At 37.7% G+C, this 15471-nt stretch overlaps 1 protein-coding gene across 8 annotated transcripts in view; it reads left to right on the forward strand.

The window, feature by feature from the left end:
• ZMYM4 (zinc finger MYM-type containing 4) overlaps positions 1 to 15471 on the forward strand; it is a 188087-nt gene that overhangs the window by 9839 nt on the left and 162777 nt on the right. Inside the window, exon 1 of one of the 8 annotated variants that reach the window (XM_060089467.1) lies at positions 3339 to 3426. The exons of the other annotated variants lie outside the window; for them this stretch is intronic. The gene's annotated coding sequence lies outside the window, so the exon portion shown is untranslated. Of the gene's footprint in view, positions 1 to 3338; positions 3427 to 15471 lie in introns of those variants that run through there. 8 annotated transcript variants of the gene reach the window in all.

The raw sequence follows: 15471 nt of genomic DNA on the forward strand, positions 1-15471 counted from the left end.
GGAGTGGTCTAATCTCATACTTTTACATATACCTGTCCAGTTTTCCCAGCACCACTTATTGAAGAGGCTGTCTTTTCTCCACTGTACATTCTTGCCTCCTTTATCAAAGATAAGGTGACCATATGTGTGTGGGTTTAATGCTGGGCTTTCTATCCTGTTGCATTGATCTTTCTGTTTTTGTGCCAGTACCATACTGTCTTGATTACTGTAGCTTTGTAGTATAGTCTGAAGTCAGGGAGCCTGATTCCTCCAGCTCTGTTTTTCGTTCTCAAGATTGCTTTCGCTATTTGGGGTCTTTTGTGTTTCCATACAAATTGTGAAATGTTTTGTTCTAGTTCTGTGAAAAATGCCAGTGGTAGTTTGATAGGGATTGCATTGAATCTGTAGATTGCTTTGGGTAGTAGAGTCATTTTCACAATGTTGATTCTACCAATCCAGGAACATGGTATATCTCTCCATCTATTTGTATCATCTTTAATTTCTTTCATCAGTGTCTTATAATTTTCTGCATACAGGTCTTTTGTCTCCTTAGGTAGGTTTATTCCTAGATATTTTATTGTTTTTGTTGCAATGGTAAATGGTAGTGTTTTCTTGATTTCACTTTCAGATTTTTCATCATTAGTGTACAGGAATGCCAGAGATTTCTGTGCATTAATTTTGTATCCTTCTACTTTACCAGATTCATTGATTAGCTCCAGTAGTTTTCTGGTAGCATCTTTAGGATTCTCTATGTATAGTAGCATGTCATCTGCAAACAGTGACAGTTTTACTTCTTCTTTTCTGATTTGGATTCCTTTTATTTCCTTGGAATTCTTTCATAAAGAGTTCCTTTATCAATTATTTGGTTACCCTGTAAAATCATTTATGCAAGAGAAGCAGAATAAATGCTTATTTTTTCCCCTTTATTTACCAATTTTCAGAAGAATGAATTGATACCTTAGCAAATCCCAAAGTTGAGGTTTGGGAGGGAATACCACTGTGAACTCATGAATTTTAATATAGTTTATATGTTTAAATTTATTGTGGTTAGTATTCTTTTTGATGTTTAAATTTGTCATATTTTTGATCAACGGGTGTCTGTATTAGTTTCCAAAGGCTGCCATAACAAATTACTACCAACTTGGCTTAAAACAACAGAAATTTGTTATCTCACAGTTCTGGAGGCTGGCTATCTGAAAATAAGGTATTGGCAAGGCAGTGTTCTCTCTGAAGGCTCTAGGAAAGAATCCTTCCTTGCCTCTTCCAGCTTCTTGTGGATTGATTTGTGTTCCTTGATTTGTGGCAGTATAACTCCAGTTTCTGCCTCCATCTTCACACTGCCGCCTTCTTTCTATGTCTTTCAGTGTCTTCTAAGGGTACTCTTCATTGGATTTAGGGTCCATCCTAATTCAGGATGCTCTCATCTCAAGATCCTTACCTTAATTACATCTGCAAAACCCATTCTGCACACATTCTGAGGTTCTGTGTGGACATGTCTTTTAGGGGCCACAATTCAACCCACTACAGTCCACCCTTTTGTCCCCAAACTTCATGTCCATTCTGTATGCAAAATACATTCACCTCATCTCAACACCCTGAAAGTCTCAACTCATTACAATGTGAATTTTTAAGCCCAACTCATCTAATATCATCACCTCAGAAAGTCCCATATCTCAGTATCTCAACCATCTAAATTAGGTATAGGTGTGACTCTGGGTATGATCCATCTGGAGTAAAATTTCTCTTTATTTGTGGACCTGTGAAACGAGAAAACAAATTTTCTACTTCCAGAATACAGTTGTGGGACAAGCATAGCATGGACATAGCTTTTCTAAAAGGAAGAAAATGGAAGGAATAAAGGGATCACTAGTCCTAATCAAGCTCAGAACCCACAAGGAGAAGAGAATAATTCTCAAGACCTGAGAATAATTCTCTGTGACTTGATCATCTGCCCTTTGGGTCCATGAAGGCACTGTAGACCCCTGTTTTGGGCCTGCTTCTCTAACCTCTGCCTTTGTGTCTGTGGCTCTGTCTTTGGAGTCATTTTTCGTTTTCTTGAAGAGTAGCACGTGTTTGCAGCTGAGTAATTTTATTAGCTCTTTCCTGCCCATAGAATTCCAGAAGTCAGTTTTTTTTTCCCCCACTTTGTCTAGTCTCTGTTCCTTTCAGAACAGTCTGGCCGTGTTTTTTCTGGTTTAATAATGCTCAAAAACCTGTGATTCTCCTCTGTATATTAAGGGTATCCACACAGTTAGAAAAGATAGTTCTTCAAAGATCTTTCCAGGCTAATCCCATCTCTATTCCTGACTTAAGTTGAGATGATTAATTGGATCCATGAGTCACACACTTAATATCTTCAGTAAGTGGTTGCCCAGCTACACCCTTCACCCTCTCCCTAGAGCACCCTTTTCTTATAATGGATTTCCTAATTTTAGCATCCTTTGCAATCTGGATAGGCTCAAATCATTAAGAGTTGTTTCCTTTTTGCTTAATGGTTCCTTCTTCAGTTTACCTCTTTCCTTTCTCTTTTTCCTATAAGCAGCAAGGAGTATCCAGGCTCACCTCAACACTTTGCTTAGAAATCTCCAAGTTCACTGCTTCCAAGTTCTGACTTCTACCTAACAGTAGAACACAATTCAGCTGAGTTTTCTGCTCCTTTCTAACAAGCATCACCATCTAGTTCTCAGTAACATATTCATTTCCCTCTGAGATCTCACCAGAAGCACCCTTAACATTTTTTTCCAACATTCTGTTCATAGTATATGTATTCTCTAAAGTAATAGTAGCTTTCTCTTTTTTGCTCCTCACTTCTTTCTGAACCTTCATTAGAATTGGTGAATACAGATATGTCTATATTTGTACCAACCATCTCTTCAAGGCAATCTAGACTTTTTCTATCATGCTTCTCAAAATTCATCCACCTTCTACCCATTTCCCAATTCTAAAGTTACTTCCATATTTTTAGGTATTTATTACAGCAGCACGCCACCTCTATATACCAAAATCTGTATTATTTTCTTAGATTTGGCATACCAAATCACCAGAAACTTGGTGGCTTAAAAGAGCAGAAATTTATTTTGCATGGTTCTGGAGGCCAGAAGTCCAAAATCACGGTGTCAGCAGGACCATGCTGTCTCTGAAGACTCAGGAAGAATCCTTTGTCTCTTCTAACCTCTGGTGGACCCAGGTGTTCTTTGATTTTTGTGTCAGCATTACTCCAGTTTCTGCCTCCACCTTCACATGGCCTCCTCTTTCTGTTTCTTCTTTTCTGTCTAAGGATGATCTTCATTGAATTTAAGGCCCACCCTAATCCAGGGTGATTTCATCTCAAGATCTTTATATTAATTACATCTGCAAAGAAGTTTATTTCAAAAAGATCACATTCTTAGATTCTGGGTGGACGTATCTTTTGGGGGCCACAATTCAGCCTACAACAGGGTCTTTAAGGTTAGTACCTGAATCCTTTTAAAAAATTGTTATTATTTTATATTTAAACAATTACCTTAAAATTTTCTTATGTCTTAAAATATACATAACATAAAATTTATCATTTTAATCATTTAAAGTTTATAATTCAGTGGCATTAAGTACATTAACAGTGTTGTGTAACTATCACCACTATTTCATCCCAAACAGAAACTTTGTATGTACATTAAGGCATAACTCTCCATTGTCTTTCCCTCCAGCCCTTGATGTGTTTTCTGCCTATTCTAATCAGAATTTGCCTATTCTAGGTATTTCATATAAGTGAAATCATAAATATTTGACCTTTGGTGTCTTAGTTCACTTAGCATAATGTTTTCAAGATTTATCCATGTTGAAGCATGTATCAGAACTTCATTGTTTTAATGGCCTAATAATAGTCCATTGTATGTATGTAACACGTTTTGTTTATCTGTTGCTCTGTTGATTGACGCTTGGGTTGTTTCTACCTTTACGTTGCTGTAACCATTGCCATACAAGTATCTGAGTTCCTGCTTTCAGTTGTCTTGAGTATGTACCAAGAAATGGATTTGCTGGGTCATATAGAAATTCTATGTCTGTCTTTTTGAGGAATCACCAGACTGCTTTCCACAGAGGCTGCACCAATTTCCATTCTTACTAGCAGCGCATGGGGGTTCTGATTTCTCTACATCCTCTCCAACGCTTGTTCTTTTCTTTTGGTAATAGCTATCCTAGTGTGTGTGTGAAGTGGCATCTCATTGTGGGTTTTTTTCCCCAGTTTTATTGAGATACAATTGATGTACAGGACTGTATAAGTTTAAGGTGTACAGCATAATGATCTGACTTACATACATCATGAAATGATCATCACAGTAAATTTAGTGAGCATCCATCATCTCGTATAGATACAAACTTAAAGAAATAGAAAAAAATTTTTTTTCTTGTGATGAGAACTCTTAGGACTTATTCTGTTAACAACTTTCATGTGTAATATACAGCAGTATTAATTATATTTATCATGTTGTATGTTACATTCATTGTGGTTTTGATTTTTTTTCAAGTATAGTTGACTTACAATGTTCAGGTGTACAGTAGAGTGATTCAGTTATACATATATATAATCTTTTTCAGATTCTTTTCCATTATAGGTGATTACAAGATATTGAATATAGTTCCCTGTGCTCTACAGCAGGTCCTTGTTGTTTATCTATTTTATATATGGTAGTATGTATCTGTTAATCGCAAATTCCTAATTTATCCCTCATTGTGGGTTTTTTTTTTGTTTGTTTTTTGTTTTGGCCTAGCGGCTTGGGGATTTTAGTTTTCTGACCAGGGATTGAAGCTGGGCCCTTGGCAGTGAGAGCAGAATCTTTTTTTAAAATAAATTTTATTTATTAATTAATTTATTTATTTTTGGATGCTTTGGGTCTTAGTTGCTGCGCGCATGCTTTCTCTAGTTGTGACGAGCGGGGGATGTTCTTTGTTGTCGTCCACGTGCTACTCATTGTGGTGGCTTCTCTTGTTGCGGAGCATGGACTCTAGTTGCGTGGGGTTTAGTAGCTGTGGCTGTGGGCTCTAGAGTGCAGGCTCAGTACTTGTGGCGCACGGGCTTAGTTGCTCCACAGCATGTGGGATCCTCCCAGACCGGGGATTGACCCCATATCCCCTGCATTGGCAGGCAGATTCTTAACCACTGTGCCACCACGGAAGTCCCAAGAGCACGGAGTCTTAACCACTGGACTGCCAGGGAAGTCCCTTGTTTACACTGTTTTGATTACTGTAGCTTTGTAGGAAGTTTGAATTGGAAAATGTAAGTCCTCCAACTTTGTTTTTTGGTTTTTTTTTTCAAGATTGTTTTGGTTACTTGGGGTCTTTTAAAATTCCGTATGAAATTTAGGATATTGTTCTGTTTCTGCGAAAAGTGCCATTTGAATTTTGATAGGGATTGCATTGAATCTTTTAATCTCTTGGGTAGTATTTTTCATCCCAACACTATTAAATGTCCCAATAAATGGGATGTCTTCCAATTTATTTAGGTCTTCTTTAATTTCTTTCAGCAATGTTTTGTACAAGTCTCGCAGTGTGTAAGTCTTACGCCTCCTTGGTTAAATTGGTCGAAGTATCAGTGAGCGTAATACACCACATTGATAGAATGAAGGAAAGAAACACATGATCATATTTGTCGATATAGGAAAAAAAAGCATTTAAAAAAAAACCAACACCTTTTATAAAAGCACTCAAGAAACTAGGAATAGAAGGGAACTTTCTCAACATGATAAAGGCCATATGTGAAAAATCGTAGCTAACATCATATTTGATGATGAAAGACTGAAAATTTTTCCCTTCAGAATAGGAATAAGACAAGGATGCCCTATTTTGGCATTTCTACTCAACGTATATGAAGTTTTAGCCTGAGCAGTTAGGCAAGAAAGAAACAAAATACATTTAAATTGGAAAGAAAGAAGTAAAACTGTATTTACAGAGGACATGATCATGTATGTAGAAACCTCTAAAAATCTACCCCCCACCAAAATCAAACCCTGTGAGAAATTCAAAAAAGTTCAGGGTAAAAAAATCAACACAAAAAATCAGTTGTATTTCTATACACTAGTAATGAACAATCCTGAAAGGAAATCAAGAAAATGATTTCATTTATATTAGCGTCAAAAAGAATAAAATACTTAGGCACCTGTATCCTTTTGACTTAACTCCAGTAGTCCTTGAAAGAGTCTTCCCTTTTTAGCCAAAAAGATGTTTCTAGGCTCATCCTCTACATTACCATTTCAGATTTGGAATTAACTCCAAGAACTTCCTTTCAGTGGGAAATGGTAGTTATAGACTACAGTTTGAACTCAGGCAGGTCTTTTGACTTTGGAGTTTTTTTGAGATGGTATCAGCTGTATATTTCCCATTCACTGCTTTTCCTTCTGTTTCACCACTGAAATTCTCTTATTTTTAAAAAAATTTTTATTGGAGTATACAGTTGCTTTACAGTGTTGTGTTAGTTTCTACTGTACAGCAGAGTGAATCAGCTATATGTATACATATATCCCCTCTTTTTTGGATTTCCTTCCCATTTAGGTCACCGCAGAGCATTTAGTAGAGCTCCCTGTGCTATACAGTATATTCTCATTAGTTATCCATTTTATACAGAGTATCGGTAGTATATATATATCAATCCCAATCTCCCAATTCATCCCACGCCCCGGAAATTCTCTTTAAGATCACTGAAATGATCTAATAATCACCAAATCTAATTGATGCTTCTTTAGAACTTTCCTTTTTTTTTAATTAATTAATTTTTTTATCTTATTTTTGGTTGCGTTGGGTCTGTTGCTGCGTGTAGGCTTTCTCTAGTTGTGGTGAATGGGGGCTACTCTTCCTTGCGGTGCGTGGGCTTCTCATCGCAGTGGCTTCTCTTCTTCTGGAGCATGGGCTCTAGGCAGGCGAGCTTCAGTAGTTGTGGTGCGTGGGCTCAGTAGTTGTGGCACATGGGCTTAGTTGTTCTGCGGCATGTGGGATCTTCCCAGACTAGGGCTTGAACCCTTGTCTCCTGCATTGGCAGGCAGATTCTTAACCACTGTGCCACCAGGGAAGCCCCTCCTTTTTTGATCTTTGTTAGACATCTGACCCTATTGCCCACTCCTTCCTTGAAACTTCTCCCTTATTTATAAGAAGGCATTCGCATGGTTCTTCTCTTGAATTGCTTCTTTTCAGTCATTTTGACTCCTTGTTTGCCCAGTAGGACTTGTTCCCTCAGCCTGCATTTTTCTTGGGTAATCCCTTCTACAGTGATTTTAACCACTACCCATTAAATACATTATGTGATTTCCTTTCTTCTTTGCTTCTCTGTTGTCTCTAAAACTCAAAATCAGTGTTTCCAAATGTGAGCTTTGACTTGTATTTTGATGTCTTACAAATATTGCTAAGTCACTATGCCGAAAATGGAAGAACTCTCTCTATCCTTGACAAGTACTTACTCTCCCAAACAGTGCTCTGTTCCTCCATAGCCTGTTTTTCTTCCTGTGTTATCTCACCCAAGTTAGAAACTCTGAGTTATCTTGCTTCTTCCCTTTCTCTTATTAATCCAGTTTTTTGTTTTTGATTTTGTTTATTTATTTATGGCTGTGTCGCATCTTCATTGCTGCGTGCTAGCTTTCTCTAGTTGCAGTGAGCAGGGCTACTCTTTGTTGCGGTGTGCGGGCATCTCATTGTGGTGGCTTCTCTTGTTGCGGAGCATGGGCTCTAAGCGTGCGGGCTTCAGTAGTTGTGGCTCGCGGGTTCTAGAGTGCAGGCTCAGTAGCTGTGGTGCTCAGGCTTAGTTGCTCTGCGGCATGTGGGACCTGGACCAGGGCTCAAACCCGTGTCCCTTGCATTGGCAGGCAGATTCTTAATCACTGCACCACTGGGGAAGTCCATTAATCCAGTTTTAATTGGTAAGTCTTGTTGAGATTATCTGATATGATTTTAATTAAATTAATTAAATAATAAAAATTAAATTTATTTTTAAAAATTTATTTTGGTTGCTTCGGGTCTTAGTTGCGGCACGTGCGATCTTTGTTGTGGCGTGCGGGCTTAGTGGCCTTGTGGCATGTAGGATCTTAGTTCCCCGAGCAGGAATCAAACCCGAATTCCCTGCATTGGAAGGCGAATTCTTAACCACTGGACCACCAGGGAAGTCCCATGATTTTTTTTTTTTAATTAATTTATTTTTTTGGCTGTGTTGGGTCCTTGTTGCTACGTGCGGGCTTTCTCTAGTTGCGGCAAGCGGGGTCTACTCTTCGTTGTGGTGCGCAGCCTTCTCATTGTGGTGGCTTCTCTTGTTGCAGAGCACGGGCTCTAGGCACGCAGGCTTCAGTAGTTGTGGCACACAGCTTCAGTAGTTGTGGCGCAGGGGCTTAGTTGCTCCGTGGCATGTGGGATCTTCCCGGACCAGGCATCGAACCCGTGTCCCCTGCATTGGCAGGTGGATTCTAAACCACTGTGCCACCAGGGAAGTCCCAACTCTCGTTTTTTTATAAGGTGATTGATCCAGAAATACTAAGTTTTCAATCTTGTTGAAAGTCTTGGAAGTCCCAAGTCCCATGATTTTTAAAACTTTATTTCTCTTGCCACCACCCTAGTTCTGGTACTTGTTTTACGTGCTTTGTGTTTTTACTTTCTTTGCCTTTATGACTCGTTTTCCCTTTCCGTTCTCTACTGTTTCCTTTACCCCATTCATTTTATACGTTGGAGACTGATTTATCTTCAGAACTGAAAATCTGTTCATCTATAAGGTAACACATTGGCTCCCTCACTACTATTCTAATTCTCCAAGATAGGTACTCTTTGGATTCTCTCCGTGTGGCAAGCGGCCTCACAGCTCTTATTCTCATCCTAGAAATTTACTTTTCCTTCATGGGAGAATTTCTTTTTGGTTATCTCTGCTACTATCATGTTAGCTTTGGTAGGGGTTCTGCTTGGGCTCTGCAGCCCAAATGTGGAGACAGAATCTTTGCTTAGTTCCACCCAACACAGCTGAAATCAGGCTATGACTTTTACACAAGGCTATTAAAAGTTTAGCATAGTAGGAGGAAATTAGAAAACAAATACAACTGGCTCTTATATATGGCTGATCTAGGAGAAATGGGCAACATTTATCTACTAAGCCTTCAGCTTGTCTAGTGAGCCGAGGATATCTTTTCTTGGGAACTTGGAAGCAGTTTGAGATCTGGGGGAAAGAACTCTTTCCCCCCTCCTTCTAAGGAGCTAACATCCTGAACTACAAGTTCTTATTTTTTTGGCTGACTCACATTAAGAACAGCAGTGCACTTCAGGAGATTCAGTCTCCTTTCTTCGGAGGTGTAGTGTCATGTTAGTCTTTGGCTCCAGTGGAGCAAATAGATCAACGTTAGTGTAAGAGAGATTGGTTCATTCAACAAATATTTAAGACACATTTCACACATGGTTTTAGGTGCTAGAGAAATAATAATGAACACAAGAAAAAGTCAAGATTCGTGCTAATGGGGGGGCAAGATAGAAAATAAACAAGAAATTGATAAAGTAATTTTAGGTAGTGAAGAACATAAGAGAGCACAGGATAATATGATAGTGAGTGATTGAGGTGGGAAGAAACAATGTTAGATATTTCTCTGAGAAGCAGTTTGTGGTATTCAAATATGAGCTCTTAAAAAGATTCCTTTAACTCCTGTGTGCAGGATGAACTTCAGGGAGCAAGGTGGGCAGCAGGGTCAGTTAGGAGGCTCTTTGGGTGTAATCCTTGTGTGAAGGTAACCATTGTTTGGGGTAGGTGGAGATGGTGAGAATTGGTTGTGATACATTTTGGAGATGGAGTCAGTTGGACTTGTTGATGGATGAATGTAGGAAAATAAAGAAGACTGCTGACCCCTGGGTTTTCACCTTGTTAAACTAGATAGTTGGTGGCACCATAAACTGAGGTGGGAAGACTGGAAAAGAATATACATAGTAATGGGGATGAAGGAGGAAACTATTATTACTTTATATAACAACTTCATTATAAAGTATAGGTTAGAGTTTCTCAATCTCAATACCATTGACGTTTTGGACCATGTAATTGTTTGTTTGGGGCAGGGCGAATTGTTCTGTGCATTGTGGATGTTTAGCAGCATACCTGCTCTCTATCAACAACTACATGCCAGTAGCCCTCATTCCCCATTTGTGAGAACTAAAAATATCTCCAGGCACGGCGAGATGTCTCCTGAGGGGCAAAATTGCCCCTGGTTGAGTACCAGTTCTCTAGATATTTTTACCATATATCCTAAAGACCTGTCCAAATTGTTTCAACTACTTCTCATTCCATTCTCTTATATAAATTCTGATAATACAGCCACATTGATTGACAGGCCATTTTTCTTAACCTTCGTGCCTTTTTAAAAATCATAATATTTTATTCAGGCATAACTACTACTTATATTTTTGTGTCCTGAATTTTTTTAACCTAAATTTTTGTCCTAAGCACTGCTTCTGTTATTAAAAATATACTTGTTAACATAATTTTAATGGCATTGTAATATTCTTTCCTACAGATAAACCATAATATAGGAATATTCTCCAGTTCTTAGGTTGTTTAAAATTATTTCCTATTGAAAATGAGGCTAAACTAGGGGAAAATGCTGGGATAAAGGAGTGATAGACAAAGGGTTTGAGATTTCTTTCTGGGGTAATGAAAATATTCTAAAATTGATTGTGGTCATGGTTGTATAGCTGAAGATACTAACACTGATTGAATTGTGCACTTTAAATAGGTGAATTATATGGCATGTGAACTACATCTCATTGAAGTTGTTACTGAAAAAGGCTAAAGCAAACAGTATTATGTGTAATTTTTGTCTGTAACTGTAGAAGTGAAATTATTGATTCAAGGCATGTGAAAATATATGTAAGGTTTATTGAGGTAACATTTATATAGAGTAAAATTTACGTTTCTTATTGTACAATTCAGTAGGTTTTGACAAATACATATATTTCAATAACTACCAGCATAGTCAAGATGTAGAACAATTCCATCAACCCCCAAATTCCTTCATGTTCCTTTACAGCCAGCCTGTCCCCTACCTCTAGCCCCAATCTGTTTTCTTTTCTGTAATTTTGTGTTTTCAGAAAGTTGTATAAATGACGTAATACAGTATGCAGCCATATGAGTTTTGCTTCTTTCACTTAGCATAATGTATTTGAGATTCATCTGTATTGTTGCATGCATCAGCAGTTGCTTTTTATTGGTGACTAACATTCTATTTTATAGATGTAGCACAATTTGTTTATCCACTTGCCAGTTGAAAGACAATTGTATTGTTTATAGTTTTTGGTGTTTATGAATAAAGTCATAATATTTGCCTATAGGTTTTTAAAAAATACTATATTATAGTAAGAATGTACTTAATACAGTAAGAACATACCTTTAACAATTTGCTGTTTCAAAAATTTTAAAGCAAAGTATACAAATGGGAAAAAAAACTCTTCATAAGTTTATTATGTTGGGTATAATTTTTTTTTGGCCACACTGCATGCAGCATGTGGAATCTTAGTTCCCCAACCAGGCGTTGAACCTGTGCCCTCTACAGTGGAAGCCCGGAGTCTTAACCACTGGACCACCAGGGAAGTCCCTGGGTATAATTTCCTTATATTTGTTCAAACTTAACCCTTTCCACAATGAATTTGGGGCAGTTCATAAAAAGATATATGAAAAAAAGATTAAAAGAAATAAGGACAGGGGAGGTGGGAGCAATTAGGAGGGTGGGATTGACACATACACACTATTGATACTATGTATAAAATAGACAACTAATGAGAACATACTGTATAGCACAGGGAACTCTGTGTAATGCACTGTGGAGACCTACATGGGGAGGAAACGCAAAAACGAGGGGATCTGTGTATATGTATAGCTGATTCATTTTTCTGTACAGTAGAAACTAACACAACATTGTAAAGCAACTATACCCCAATAAGAATTAATTTAAAAAAGAGTAGAAACAGACTTAAAAAAGGACTGCAGTAGGAAAATACAGATAATTCTAATGTTGTGATTGATCAGAGAATATGATTACATAAGTGTGTGCCATTATTAACCGGAGCAAACATTACTGGATTCACTTAAAAAAACAGTATTTTCTAGCAGTGATTCTAAAAGTAATTTCAGATGTGAATCTTCAGTAGGAGACACTGAGATATAAGGAACAATAACATTTTCTTTTTAACAGAAAACAACTGAATTTCTTGCTTATAGGTTTTTGTATACACATACATTTTCATTTTAGGTAAATAATTAGGTGTGGGACTGCTGGGTCATATAATGTTTCCTTATATTGCATTTTGAGAGTTATTTATGTATTTTGGATACAAATCTTAGGTATGTGTTTTGCAAATATTTTTTCCTAGTCTATGGCTCAATTTCATTTTTTTAAAGTGTTTTTCAAAGAGCAGAAATTGAGATTGATGAATGTACGCACAGACACAAATTTAATTTTGTGGGAATCAGCACACAGATCACATCAAAGGACCCGGGAGAAAACATATCATGGTGTATTTCTTTTTCTTAGTTTTTTCCAAAACAAGTAAATTTTTATTGAAGTATAGTTGATTTACAGTGTTGTGTTAGTTTCAGGTATACAGCAAAGGGATTCAGTTATATGTATATTTATCTATTTTTTTCAGATTCTTTTCCATTGTAGGTTATTACAAGATATTGAATGTAGTTCCCCTGTGCCATACAGTAAGTCCTTGTTGTTTATTGTATACAGAGCAGTGTGTATCTGTTATTCCCAAATTCCTAATTTATCCCTCCTCCCTTTTGCCTTTTGGTAACTGTAAGCTTGTTTTCTATGTCTGTGAGTCTATTTCTGTTTTGTAAATAAGTTCATTTGTATCATTTTTTTTAGATTCCACCTATAAGTGATATATTTGTTTTCTTTTCCAACTTGCTTCACTTAGTATGATAAATTCCAGGTCCATCCCTTTTGCTGCAAATGGCATTATTTCATTCTTTTTTTATGGCTGAGTAATATTCCTTTGTGTGTGTGTGTGTGTGTGTGTGTGTGTGTATATATATATATATACATTTTCTTTATGCATTCATCTGTTGATGGACATTTAGCTTATTTCCATGTCTTCTCTATTGTATATAGTGCCACTGTGAACATTGCAGTGCATGAATCTTTTTGAGTTAGAGTTTTCATCTTTTCCGGATATATGCCCAGGAGTGGGATTGCTGGATCATATGGCAACACTATTCTTAGTTTTTTAAGGAATCCCCAGACTGTTCTCCATAGTGGCTACACCAGTTTATATTCCCACGAGCAGTGTAGCAGGGTTCCCTTTTCTTCACACCCTCTCTAGCAATTATCATTTGTATGCTTATTGATGATGGCTGTTCTGACTGGTGTGAGGTGATATCTCATTGAAGTTTAGATTTGCATTTTTCTTAGTGATGTGGAGCATCTTTTCATGTGCCTGTTGGCCATCTGTATGTCTTCTTTGAAGAAGTGTCTATTTAGGTTTTTTGCCCATTATTTTTTGTTGTTGTTTTTTATTTATTTGGCTGCATTGGATCTTAGTTGCAGCATGCGGGATCTTAGTTTCAGCATGTGGGATCTTTCGTTGTGGTGTGCGGGCTTCTCTCTAGTTGTGGGGCGTGGGCTCCAGAGTGTGCAGGCTCAGTAGTTGTGACATGTAGGCTTAGTTACCCCACGGCATGTGGGATCTTAATTCCCTGAGCAGGGATTGAATCCGTGTCCCCTGCATTGGAAGGTGGGTTCTTAACCACTGGACCACCTGGGAAGTCCCTGCCCATTTTTCAATTTTTTGTTTGTTTGTTTTTTTGGTATTGAGCAGTCTGAGCTGTTTGTAAATTTTGGAAATTAATCCCTTGTCAGTTGCATCATTTGCAAATATTTTCACCTATTCCATAGGTTTTCTTTTCATTTTGTTTATGGTTTCCTTTGCTCTGCAAAAGCTTTTAAGTTTAATTAGGTTCCATTTATTTATTTTAGTTTTTGTTTCCATTATTCTAGGAGATGGTTCCAAAAAAATTATTGCTGCAATTTATGTGAAAAGTGTTCTGCCTATGCTTTCCTCAGGAGTTTAGTATCTGGTCTAACACTTAGGTCTTCAGTCCATTTTGAGTTTATTTTTGTGTATGGTGTTAGAGAATGTTCCAATTTCATTGTTTTACATGTAGCTGTCCAGTTTTCCCAGTGCCACTTACTGAAGAGACAGTCTTTTTCCACTGTACATTCTTATTTCCTTTGTCTTAGAGTACTTGACCATAAGTACCTGGGTATATTTCTGGGCTCTTTATCCTGTTCCATTGATCTGTGTGTCTTTTTTTAAAAATCTGTTTGATTGCTGTAGCTTTGTAGTATAGTCTAAAGTCAGGGAGCGTGATTCTTTCAGCTCCCTTTTTCCTTCTCAAGGTTGTTTTGGCTATTTGGGGTCTTTTGTGTTTCCATACGAATTTTAAAATTATTTGTTGTAGTTCTGTGAAAGATACCATTGGTAATTTGATAGGGATTGCACTGAATCTGTAGATTGCCTTGGGTAGTATGGTTATTTTAACAATATTGATTATTTCTACCGAAGAACACAGTATATCTTCTTTCTTTTTTAAAATAACAACTCTATTTGTTTATTTATGTTGACTGCACTGGGTCTTTGTTGCCGCGTGAGGGCTTTCTGTAGTTGTGGCGAATGGGGGCTCTTCTTCATTGTCGTGTGCGCCCTTCTCATTGCGGTGGCTTTTCTTGTTGTGGAGCATGGGCTCTAGGCGCTTGGGCTTCAGTAGTTGTGGCATGTGGGCTCAGTAGTTGTGGCTCACGGGCTCTAGAGCACAGGCTCAGTAGTTGTGGTGCACGGGCTTAGTTCCTCCGAGGCATGTGGGATCTTCCCAGACCAGGGATCAAACCCATGTGCCCTGCATTGGCAGGCGGATTCTTAACCACTGCGCCACCAGGGAAGTCCCCATTCAGTTTCTATCTATCCTAGACCTTTTGAAATAGAATTGAGGGAGAAAGTGGAAGATTGCAGAGTAGGAACCACTGGCAGTAGAATTTGGCTCTGGTCCTTACCAGTAACATGGTTTGTGTTTCTTTATGGGTAAAACGGAAATAAAGACACTCTAAGTCTTAGTAGTTTTCAGTAGGTTAGTGCACATGAAATACACCAGGTGGTGATTTCTAAAAGCAAAGGGGAAAGAGTAAGAACCAAGGGTAATGTCATGGAAGCCTTAGAAGTCATTGCCAGGAACTGGGAGTGAACATTACTCTCTTCTTTTCTTACATTCCATTCTATGTGACACTTGAATTATTTTAGAAGGAAATGTTTGCTCCAATTATTCTTTTATTCAACCCCTTTTTTCTCCTGAAATTGACTGATGTTTTTGGAAGTTCTCAAATTCCAATATATCTTAGTAACTTCTTTGCCTTTTTTATATGATCTTCATATGAGTTTTCATGAATTTATGTCAAAGTTGAAATGCTTCTCTAAAGATAGTTATAGAAAATATGCGTGTTTACTGACCTTCAGTTTTTCTTC

Source organism: Mesoplodon densirostris, chromosome 2 (genome assembly GCF_025265405.1).
Source record: "Mesoplodon densirostris isolate mMesDen1 chromosome 2, mMesDen1 primary haplotype, whole genome shotgun sequence".
NCBI lineage: Eukaryota > Metazoa > Chordata > Mammalia > Artiodactyla > Ziphiidae > Mesoplodon > Mesoplodon densirostris.